This window comes from Scyliorhinus torazame, chromosome 5, assembly GCF_047496885.1.
Source record: "Scyliorhinus torazame isolate Kashiwa2021f chromosome 5, sScyTor2.1, whole genome shotgun sequence".
NCBI lineage: Eukaryota > Metazoa > Chordata > Chondrichthyes > Carcharhiniformes > Scyliorhinidae > Scyliorhinus > Scyliorhinus torazame.
The window spans coordinates 73481525-73493481 of record NC_092711.1 but is presented as its reverse complement, the minus strand read 5'-3'; positions in this window follow the sequence as shown (position 1 = coordinate 73493481).

The window sequence follows — 11957 nt, the reverse complement described above, 5'->3', positions numbered from 1 at the left end:
ATACCTGTCCCATTTCTGGAACATAAGGCCATAAGACATAGGAGCAGAATGAGGCCATTTGGCCCAACAGGTTTGCTCCGCCGGTCAATCACAGCTGATGTGTTTCTAATCCCCAGTCTCCTGCCTTCTCCGTATAACCCTGATACCCTTATTAATCAAGAACCGATCTATCGCTCTCTGGCGTGGGGCAGCTGAGGCGCAGCAAGGTAAGAAGCACCTATTTCTTGCGGCACTATCTGCCGGAAGAGAAGTGTTTAAAAGGACAATTAAAAAGGTAAGTGTGACAGACACTTCGGACGGGGGGGGGGGGGGGGGGGGGTACAATGGGGTGGGGGGCACGGTGATCGAACAGCAAGGGAGGAGGTCTGCTCAGACCGGATGTGTGTCTGATCACAAGGTGGGGTCGGGTCAGACCAGAGGGCCTACGAAGGAACAAAGCAGAGGGTATGGGAGGCGCAGGAGTCGAGTCGGATCGGAGGGAGGAGGGTCAGGCTGGACTGGAGTGGGAGGGTCAGGCTGGACTGGAGTTGAGGGTCGGGCCGGACTGGAGTGGGAGGGTCAGGCTGGACTGGAATGGGAGGGTCAGGCTGGACTGGAGTGGGAGGGTCAGGACTGGACTGGAGTGGGAGGGCCAGTCTGGATTGGAGTGGGAGGGTCAGGCTGGACTGGAGTTGAGGGTCGGGCCGGACTGGAGTGGGAGTGTGAGGCTGGACTGGAGTGGGAGGGTCAGGCTGGACTGGAGTGGGAGGGTCAGGACTGGAGTGGGAGGGTCAGGCTGGACTGGAGTGGGAGGGTCAGGCTGGACTGGAGTGGGAGGGTCAGGATGGACTGGAGTGGGAGGGTCAGGCTGGACTGGAGTGGGAGGGTCAGGATGGACTGGAGTGGGAGGGTCAGGCTGGACTGGAGTGGGAGGGTCAGTCTGGACTGGAGTGGGAGGGTCAGGATGGACTGGAGTGGGAGGGTCAGGCTGGACTGGAGTGGGAGGGTCAGTCTGGACTGGAGTGGGAGGGTCAGGATGGACTGGAGTGGGAGGGTCAGGCTGGACTGGAGTGGGAGGGTCAGGATGGACTGGAGTGGGAGGGTCAGGCTGGACTGGAGTGGGAGGGTCAGGATGGACTGGAGTGGGAGGGTCAGGCTGGACTGGAGTGGGAGGGTCAGGATGGACTGGAGTGGGAGGGTCAGACTCTACTGGAGTGGGAGGGTCAGGCTGGACTGGAGTGGGAGGGTCAGGCTGGACTGGAGTGGGAGGGTCAGGATGGACTGGAGTGGGAGGGTCAGACTGGACTGGAGTGGGAGGGTCAGGCTGGACTGGAGTGGGAGGGTCAGGCTGGACTGGAGTGGGAGGGTCAGGATGGACTGGAGTGGGAGGGTCAGGCTGGACTGGAGTGGGAGGGTCAGGATGGATAGGAGTGGGAGGGTCAGGCTGGACTGGAGTGGGAGGGTCAGGACTGGAGTGGGAGGGTCAGGTTGGACTGGAGTGGGAGGGTCGGACTGGACTGGAGTGGGAGGGTCAGGCTGGACTGGAGTGGGAGGGTCAGGATGGACTGGAGTGGGAGGGTCAGGACTGGAGTGGGAGGGTCAGGTTGGACTGGAGTGGGAGGGTCGGACTGGACTGGAGTGGGAGGGTCAGGATGGACTGGAGTGGGAGGGTCAGACTGGACTGGAGTGGGAGGGTCAGGCTGGACTGGAGTGGGAGGGTCAGGCTGGACTGGAGTGGGAGGGTCAGGATGGACTGGAGTGGGAGGGTCAGGCTGGACTGGAGTGGGAGGGTCAGGATGGATAGGAGTGGGAGGGTCAGGCTGGACTGGAGTGGGAGGGTCAGGATGGATAGGAGTGGGAGGGTCAGGACTGGAGTGGGAGGGTCAGGTTGGACTGGAGTGGGAGGGTCGGACTGGACTGGAGTGGGAGTGTCAGGCTGGACTGGAGTGGGAGGGTCAGGCTGGACTGGAGTGGGAGGGTCAGGATGGACTGGAGTGGGAGGGTCAGGCTGGACTGGAGTGGGAGTGTCAGGATGGACTGGAGTGGGAGGGTCAGGCTGGACTGGAGTGGGAGGGTCAGGATGGACTGGAGTGGGAGGGTCAGGCTGGACTGGAGTGGGAGGGTCAGTCTGGACTGGAGTGGGAGGGTCAGTCTGGACTGGAGTGGGAGGGTCAGGATGGACTGGAGTGGGAGGGTCGGACTGGAGTGGGAGGGTCAGGTTGGACTGGAGTGGGAGGGTCAGGCTGGACTGGAGTGGGAGGGTCAGGCTGGACTGGATTGGTGGGGGTCAGGATGGACTGGAGTGGGAAGGTCAGGCTGGACTGGAGTGGGAGGGTCAGGATGGACTGGAGTGGGAGGGTCAGGATGGACTGGAGTGGGAGGGTCAGGCAGGACTGGAGTGGGAGGGTCAGGACTGGACTGGGAGGGTCTGGCTGGACTGGAGTGGGAGGGTCAGGCTGGACTGGAGTGGGAGGGTCAGGCTGGACTGGAGTGGGAGGGTCAGGCTGGACTGGAGTGGGAGGGTCAGGCTGGACTGGAGTGTGGGGGGGGTCAGGATGGACTGGAGTGGGAGGGTCAGGCTGGACTGGAGTGGGAGGGTCAGGCTGGACTGGAGTGGGAGGGTCAGGCTGGACTGGTTTGGTGGGGGTCAGGATGGACTGGAGTGGGAGGGTCAGGACTGGAGTGGGAGGGTCAGGCTGGACTGGAGTGGGAGGGTCAGGATGGACTGGAGTGGGAGTGTCAGGCTGGACTGGAGTGGGAGGGTCAGGCTGGACTGGAGTGAGATGGTCAGATTGGACTGGAGTGGGAGGGTCAGGATGGACTGGAGTGGGAGGGTCAGGCTGGACTGGAGTGGGAGGGTCAGGCTGGACTGGAGTGGGAGGGTCAGGCTGGACTGGAGTGGGAGGGTCAGGCTGGACTGGAGTGGGAGGGTCAGGCTGGACTGGAGTGGGAGGGTCAGGATGGACTGGAGTGGGAGGGTCAGGCTGGACTGGAGTGGGAGGGTCAGGCTGGACTGGAGTGGGAGGGTCAGGCTGGACTGGAGTGGGAGGGTCAGGCTGGACTGGAGTGGGAGGGTCAGGCTGGACTGGAGTGGGAGAGTCAGGATGGACTGGAGTGGGAGGGTCAGGTTGGACTGGAGTGGGAGGGTCAGGCTGGACTGGAGTGGGAGGGTCAGGCTGGACTGGAGTGGGAGGGTCAGGCTGGACTGGAGTGGGAGAGTCAGGACTGGAGTGGGAGGGTCAGGCTGGACTGGAGTGGGAGGGTCAGGCTGGACTGGAGTGGGAGGGTCAGGCTGGACTGGAGTGGGAGGGTCAGGCTGGACTGGAGTGGGAGGGTCAGGATGGACTGGAGTGGGAGGGTCAGGACTGGAGTGGGAGGGTCAGGCTGGACTGGAGTGGGAGGGTCAGGCTGGACTGGAGTGGGAGGGTCAGGCTGGACTGGAGTGGGAGGGTCAGGCTGGACTGGAGTGGGAGGGTCAGGCTGGACTGGAGTGGGAGGGTCGGACTGGACTGGAGTGGGAGGGTCGGACTGGACTGGAGTGGGAGGGTCGGACTGGACTGGAGTGGGAGGGTCAGGCAGGACTGGAGTGGGAGGGTCAGGCTGGACTGGAGTGGGAGGGTCGGACTGGACTGGAGTGGGAGGGTCAGGCTGGACTGGAGTGGGAGGGTCAGGTTGGACTGGAGTGGGAGGGTCGGACTGGACCGGAGTGGGAGGGTCAGGCTGGACTGGAGTGGGAGGGTCGGACTGGACTGGAGTGGGAGGGTCAGGCTGGACTGGAGTGGGAGGGTCAGTCTGGACTGGAGTGGGTGGGTCAGGATGGACTGGAGTGGGAGGGTCAGGCTGGACTGGAGTGGGAGGGTCAGGATGGACTGGAGTGGGAGGGTCAGGACTGGAGTGGGAGGGTCAGGTTGGACTGGAGTGGGAGGGTCGGACTGGACTGGAGTGGGAGGGTCAGGCTGGACTGGAGTGGGAGGGTCAGGCTGGACTGGAGTGGGAGGGTCAGGATGGACTGGAGTGGGAGGGTCAGGCTGGACTGGAGTGGGAGGGTCAGGATGGACTGGAGTGGGAGGGTCAGGCTGGACTGGAGTGGGAGGGTCAGGCTGGACTGGAGTGGGAGGGTCAGGCTGGACTGGAGTGGGAGGGTCAGGCTGGACTGGAGTGGGAGGGTCAGGCTGGACTGGATTGGTGGGGGTCAGGATGGACTGGAGTGGGAGGGTCAGGCTGGACTGGAGTGGGAGGGTCAGGATGGACTGGAGTGGGAGGGTCAGGATGGACTGGAGTGGGAGGGTCAGGCAGGACTGGAGTGGGATGGTCAGGCTGGACTGGAGTGGGAGGGTCAGGCTGGACTGGGGTGGGAGGGTCAGGCTGGACTGGAGTGGGAGGGTCAGCCTGGACTGGATTGGTGGGGGTCAGGATGGACTGGAGTGGGAGGGTCAGGATGGACTGGAGTGGGAGGGTCAGATTGGACTGGAGTGGGAGTGTCAGGATGGACTGGAGTGGGAGGGTCAGGACTGGACTGGAGTGGGAGGGTCAGGCTGGACTGGAGTGGGAGGGTCAGGATGGACTGGAGTTGAGGGGTCAGGCTGAACTGGAGTGGGAGGGTCAGGCTGGACTGGAGTGGGAGGGTCAGGCTGGACTGGAGTGGGAGGGTCAGGATGGACTGGAGTGGGAGGGTCAGGCTGGACTGGAGTGGGAGGGTCAGGATGGACTGGAGTGGGAGGGTCAGGCTGGACTGGAGTGGGAGGGTCAGGATGGACTGGAGTGGGAGGGTCAGGATGGACTGGTTTGGTGGGGTCAGGCTGGACTGGAGTGGGAGGGTCAGGACTGGAGTGGGAGGGTCAGATTGGACTGGAGTGGGAGGGTCAGGCTGGACTGGAGTGGGAGGGTCAGGCTGGACTGGAGTGGGAGGGTCAGGCTGGACTGGAGTGGGAGGGTCAGGCTGGACTGGAGTGGGAGGGTCAGGATGGACTGGAGTGGGAGGCTCAGGATGGACTGGAGTGGGAGGGTCAGGCTGGACTGGAGTGGGAGGGTCAGGCTGGACTGGAGTGGGAGGGTCAGGCTGGACTGGAGTGGGAGGGTCAGACTGGACTGGAGTGGGAGGGTCAGGCTGGACTGGAGTGGGAGGGTCAGGCTGGACTGGAGTGGGAGGGTCAGACTGGACTGGAGTGGGAGGGTCAGGCTGGACTGGAGTGGGAGGGTCAGGCTGGACTGGTTTGGTGGGGTCAGGCTGGACTGGAGTGGGAAGGTCAGGACTGGAGTGGGAGGGTCAGGCTGGACTGGAGTGGGAGGGTCAGGCTGGACTGGAGTGGGAGGGTCAGGCTGGACTGGTTTGGTGGGGTCAGGCTGGACAAGAGTGGGAGGGTCAGGACTGGAGTGGGAGGGTCAGGCTGGACTGGAGTGGGAGGGTCAGGATGGACTGGAGTGGGAGGGTCAGGCTGGACTGGAGTGGGAGGGTCAGACTGGACTGGAGTGGGAGGGTCAGACTGGACTGGAGTGGGAGGGTCAGTCTGGATTGGAGTGGGAGGGTCAGGTTGAACTGGAGTGGGAGGGTCAGGCTGGACTGGAGTGGGAGGGTCAGGATGGATAGGAGTGGGAGGGTCAGGCTGGACTGGAGTGGGAGGGTCAGACTGGACTGGAGTGGGAGGGTCAGTCTGGATTGGAGTGGGAGGGTCAGGCTGGACTGGAGTGGGAGGGTCAGACTGGACTGGAGTGGGAGGGTCAGACTGGACTGGAGTGGGAGGGTCAGGCTGGACTGGAGTGGGAGGGTCAGGATGGACTGGTTTGGTGGGGTCAGGCTGGACTGGAGTGGGAGGGTCAGGCTGGACTGGAGTGGGAGGGTCAGGCTGGACTGGAGTGGGAGGGTCAGGCTGGACTGGAGTGGGAGGGTCAGGCTGGACTGGAGTGGGAGGGTCATGCTGGACTGGAGTGGGAGGGTCATGCTGGACTGGAGTGGGAGGGTCAGGCTGGACTGGAGTGGGAGGGTCAGGCTGGACTGGAGTGGGAGGGTCAGGCTGGACTGGAGTGGGAGGGTCATGCTGGACTGGAGTGGGAGGGTCATGCTGGACTGGAGTGGGAGGGTCATGCTGGACTGGAGTGGGAGGGTCAGTCTGGACTGGAGTGGGAGGGTCAGGACTGGGGTGGGAGGGTCAGGCTGGACTGGAGTGGGAGGGTCAGGCTGGACTGGAGTGGGGGGGGTGTCAGGATGGACTGGAGTGGGAATGTCTGGCTGGACTGGAGTGGGAGGGTCAGGCTGGACTGGAGTGGGAGGGTCAGGACTGGAGTGGGAGGGTCAGGTTGGACTGGAGCGGGAGGGTCTGGCTGGACTGGAGTGGGAGGGTCAGGCTGGACTGGAGTGGGGGGGGGGTTCAGGATGGACTGGAGTGGGAGGATCAGGCTGGACTGGAGTGGGAGGGTCAGGCTGGGCTGGAGTGTGATGGTCAGGCTGGACTGGAGTGGGGGGGGGGAGGGGTGTCAGGCATTTGGTCCATCCAGTCTGCACCGTCCCTCTGAAAGAGCATCCTACCTCGGCCCACTCCCCAGCCCTAACCCTGCAACCCCACTTAACCTGCACATCCTTGGACATTAAGGGACAATTTTTGCATGGCTAATCCACTTATCCTGCACATCGATGTTGCTGACGGTGTAGCCTCTGGGATGCCCATGTCCCGATTACAAAATGGACACTTGCAAAGAATGCAGGAAAAATTGGACAATGCTAAGAAACAAGCAGGTGCAAGCTCTGTCTGTTGATTAGAACCTTAAACTCTCAGACAGGACAGAAACTACCAATCAATCTATATACTAATGAGCCATCTCCGGGGACAAAAGGGAAACATTTAGATACAGAATGTTAAGGCAGGCTCCCCGGCACCAGAAGAGGCTAAGACAAAGCAGACTGACAGTCACCAGGACACGCCCAGCGATCAGGGAACCACCCCTCTATTGGAGGAAAATCGATGCAACTGATTGAGAAAGTCCCAATTAATTGAGGTCAAGTTCAAGGCCCACCCAAAAGTGCGCGAAGCCCTTTTCAGTATAAAAGATATTCCCCAAGGAAGAATCTTTCTTCTTTGGCTTTGGCTCTCACCGAAGAGAGAGACCTGCCCAGCAGCTGCACCAGACCAAGTAAGTTCCAAGTTAACGCACGCTACGAGATAGACGCTCCTAGTGGCTACACTGTAAACAGCTCAACCCATCAGCCTCAGAACCGAGCAACGGCCATTGTTCCTCTGACTGAGTGGGCACCCAAAGCTAAGTATAGGCTTTAGTAATAGTGGTTGTCTAGTTTGTAGAGTTTATGCATGAGTAGATTTGACTGTGTGTAACTAAATGAGCATTGCTTTTGAACTTACTAACTGGTGTATCGAGTCATTGATCAGTATTCGGTTCTGAACCTTGTGGCGGTGTCAAAATGTACCTGGCGACTCTTGAGTAAACATAACTAAACAGAGCCAAATTAAGAGCCAAACAAAGAGAGCAACAACGGCTCAGTATATCATCATATTCGCAAGGCCTAATGTTCATGCAAAATACAGAGTTCTCATCCAAACACCCATTGTTTACAACAATGCCCACCAAATTCATTAGAATTTCATTTGTTCCAGCTCTGGGCGAAAGAACTGCCTACCTCACATTATAAATAAGCTAATCCTGTCAACCTATTTAAAGATTGCTCCTGAGGAAGGAGCAGCGCTCCGAAAGCTAGTGATATCGAAACAAACCTGTTGGACTTTAACCTGGGGTTGTACGACTTCTTACTATTTAAAGATTAGCATGGGGATGAACAAATTCACGTTGTCGCTTTCGATCTGCGCCAACAGGATGAACTGGAGATCCAATGCCCTGTGAGAACATTGATTCAATTGAAGAGAAAAGGAGCTTACAGGCAATTGGATGTGACTCGATGACGTTGTGAGCAATGTACCAATCAGCAGGCACTCGGATGTGACTCAACCTCTTCTCAACTCTTGACGAAAACAATTTCAGCCTCAACCAGTTCTGCTGAAATCTGCCACGATATCTCTGCAAACATGTCACCTGTTACTTTGTATTTATTCCTCACAGCGGTCTCGCTTTTAACCGGTAAGTTCACCGTTTACTCAACTCTTTATGTCACAGCTTTTCCGCACATGACATTCTGTCAGGCAGTGCGCTCAATACAAGAGGGTGGTGTGGGTGGTCGGACAAATAGATTGACCCCAACTTCGAAAGGTCATCCGAATTTCGCTGGTCCCAGCACGGAACACTGCTGGAAGTCGGCACATTTCCCGAGGGAATGAGAGCGGAAGAGTTGGGCTGAGATTGAAGCTCCTCTGGTGTCAGTGAATAATCTTGACAAACAGCAGACTGTCAAACCCACAGACCGTTCGGACTTTGCGCTTCCAGTTGCAGTGACTGAAGGTGACGACCGGATCTCGTTAGAAAGAACGGAATCTTTGTGTTAGAAGATTTATTTAATCCGTCCAAACATTTTCCCGTTACAACCACTGAGCTGTGGAAAATATATTTCTATTGTCTTGTCTGATCACTCTCTGAGGTTATTAGTCAGGATGACGGGACGAATCTGCGGTATAGACTCAGTGAATTCGCATTGTTTAATTTAAAATCACTCTTGGTTCTTACAGGACATTGTCGAGGAGATTCCGTTTCACAGACACCGGCTGCAGTCACAGTGAGTGAAGGAGATGATGTTCAGTTGTTCTGTAATTATACAGCTACAAGCACGAACACTTATTACCTATTTTGGTACCGCAAGTATCCCAGCGGATCCATGGAGTACCTGCTGCAGATTAGTAAATACACCGGGAACACAGAGAGATCCCCAGGGGACCGTTTTTCAGCGGAGCTCAATTATACAATCCGCACCGTCCGGCTGAGCGTGACTAATACAGAGCTGACAGACTCCGCGGTGTATTACTGCGCGCTGAGACCCACAGAGACACAGAGCTGGGCTGAACGTGTACAAAAACTGTCACCACTCAGCATAACAGAGCGTTAGGCAAACACTGTGATGAGCGGCGAGTCTGAAATGGAGCCTGAAATCGAGGTGATATCTCAACTTTTCAATTCTAACATACACTTTTAGCACTAATAAATTTATTGCCAAAATAAAGCAATGGAAGGGGGCAGTTTGGAGAATGAAAATTAGAATATTTATAGAGCTTCAGGTTCCAAAGTGTTTCACCGTCACTGTTACAACACAATGTAGGAAACCCAGCAGACAATTGGACTCAGCATATCATCCCATACAGTAATGTTTAATCGTCTTGCTGTTACAGTAATTGTGATTGGTGGATGGATATTGGACAGGGCGTCTCTCCTGCTCTTTTTTTGGAAATGGTGGCCATGCGATGTAAATACCTCCATTGGTATGTGTTTCACTGTGTCTGCTTCGCACAGAGATACATTCCGGAGGAAGGCAGTGTCCTCAATTTAACATATCATCCAGAGGCCAGAAACTCTGAGAGTGCAGCATTCCCTGAGGAATGCACCGTCTCCTCGATAAATTCCAGGATTGTTGTTCCGGACGGACTGCCCGTGTCCTGTTGAGCGGGAAGAACCTCTGAACAGACTGGAGACAGAATCCTGGAAAATCCCAGGAGGTGGTGACCACTCATTTATCCAATCCGGGAAAAGGAGACTGGAATAAAGAAAGGGAAATTAATAGCAAATTAATGATCCCCATGGGAAAAGGAGGAGAATTAATTTAACCCCTGGAGTAAAATATGACTTGGCAAGCGAAAGTAAGACTTTTACTGATGTCGCCCCTGTTACCCACTCTGGATGGCCGAAAGCATGTTCAAACCTCAGGAACTTCATTTCCACTGCAGTCGGTGTCGTGATGTCGGAGATATTATTAACACAGAGGGCTTTGGGAATGTTTAATTCTCCGACAGAAAGTGTTGTCACCCTAATGCTTGAGCAAAGGGATTTGAGAGTCTAGGCATTTCCCTGGTTACCTTGTCGCAAATAGTAACCAGAACATTCTGTAACGAATTGGTGGACATCCCTTTCTCTTTCTCTTTCTCTCTGATATATTGAGGAATCACATTGATTAGAAACCTGCTAAATCTTAGTCAGACCACCCAGTGATATTGGAATAAAACTATTTATTATGTTCACTGTCTCAGTCTCCACTGCCACCCTTCACACCCTCCAGGTACCATCATCGCTGGTTGACCACGGGCTTCCATTAGATTGACCCATGATTATGTTTGACTGCAGTGGTTTCAATTGCCTCCTGCAGTTTGGTTGACGAGAAAACTCTCCAGCTCTTACGACCTGTCATTGAGCATAATGGAAGAGTTTACAAGCTGATCATCAGTCGGTTTAACCAGGCTACGAACCAGAAAGTCCTGAAGTGGGACTGGATTTCAGAGCCTCAGGACCAGAAACGAGCTCTGTGCGAGAGCTTCTGTAAGTCATACATAGGTTCTTGCCCTAAATACATGAAATGGCGCGAAGCACAGATATTTCCTGTGCTCCTCAGCTGTCAGTTGTAACGGCGGTGAACTGACGCCTCTGTAAGTTTTGAACACAGATACAGTATTAGCGCGCCATCCAGTGGAGTGTTGTCTGTGAAACATCGATTCTAAATTTATCCTCGAATATGGGGGGATTTTTATTGCGACAGATTATCACGGGTTTTATCACTTTGATTATTTTATCACAGCATCTGATAGATTTTTCATTGCATTACCGGATCCGCTCTGTGTCTCACTGTGTCTGCTTCACACAGAGATACATTCCGGAGTCCTGGGCCGCGCTCTCATCTATAGATATTGTCCACCGGGCTCCGCTCTGTGTCTTACTGTCTCTGCTTCACACAGAGATACATTCCGGAGTCCTGGATCGCGCTGCCATCCATAGATATGGTATTGGACTTCTTTGTTCTGTTAAAGGACAGGGTGTAGCGTCCTTTGGTCTGATTCCCCTGGTAAATGGAGGCGATAAATGTGGGAGCTCTCTGTCAGTGTCTGTCTGTACCAGACTATGGAATAGCCATAACCAATGGAGAGCCGACAGTTCATTTCAGCCCGATCCCCTGCCCGAGACAACTCCTGCTAAGGGTGGGAGCTCTGATCCTCACACTGAACGGCTACCAAGAATCACGCATAAACCACACGGCATGAAGAGATTGTTAAAACAATGCATCAGATAAGAAAATGAACTCACCCAACATCAGCAGCATCAGAGCTCCAGCTGGAAACAGCTCTTTCCTGGGGTTTCTGGTCATGATGATGATGGTGGACAAAAGGCGGATGAATCCGGGTCTGATTTCCAGACTGGGACTTGCTGCCGAGTCCGGGACTGAATGCTGTGCGGGTGAGGAGAGGGAGAGCTTTACATTCTCCCCCTGAATGTGAGACTGATGGGCCATATTGTCACCGATTGGACTATTATGGGATGTCGTTATCTGCCGTTACTCACGGTGCCACTGTGCGATTTGTTGTTTCTCAATTCATGGACCACGCGAATCGTCACTGATTCCAACCCTCTCTGCTTCCTGTGTGTAACAGCAGGTTAACATGATTCATATAGTCAGTGCTCTGTTGTCTTTATAACAGAACAGAACCGTTCGTTATCTTCGAATCATAGAGTTTGACAGTCCAAAAAGAGGACATTCGCTCAGTACATATGTACTGTCTCGCATAAAGAGTTATCCACTGATTAATCATGATTGTTTCCATATATTTCATCATTTTAAAATTTCTATTTACTGGTCAGATATTTCTTCCTTAAACTGAGGATAGATTATGTTCCCGGCCCTGTTTCTCGTGCACTTGCTCCAGTTGCTGAAGTCTCTGCTCAGGATTATTGTCTCTTCACCTTTCCCAATCCCTCCCACACTGTCTGTGAAGTTAATACCAAACGAAAGAAGAGTCACAGAACCGATCCACGTGTTTGAACAGCATTTCCATCAGTGATCTGTACATATTTATGTGTGTCTGTATCTGTTCGAATATCTGCAACGCTGT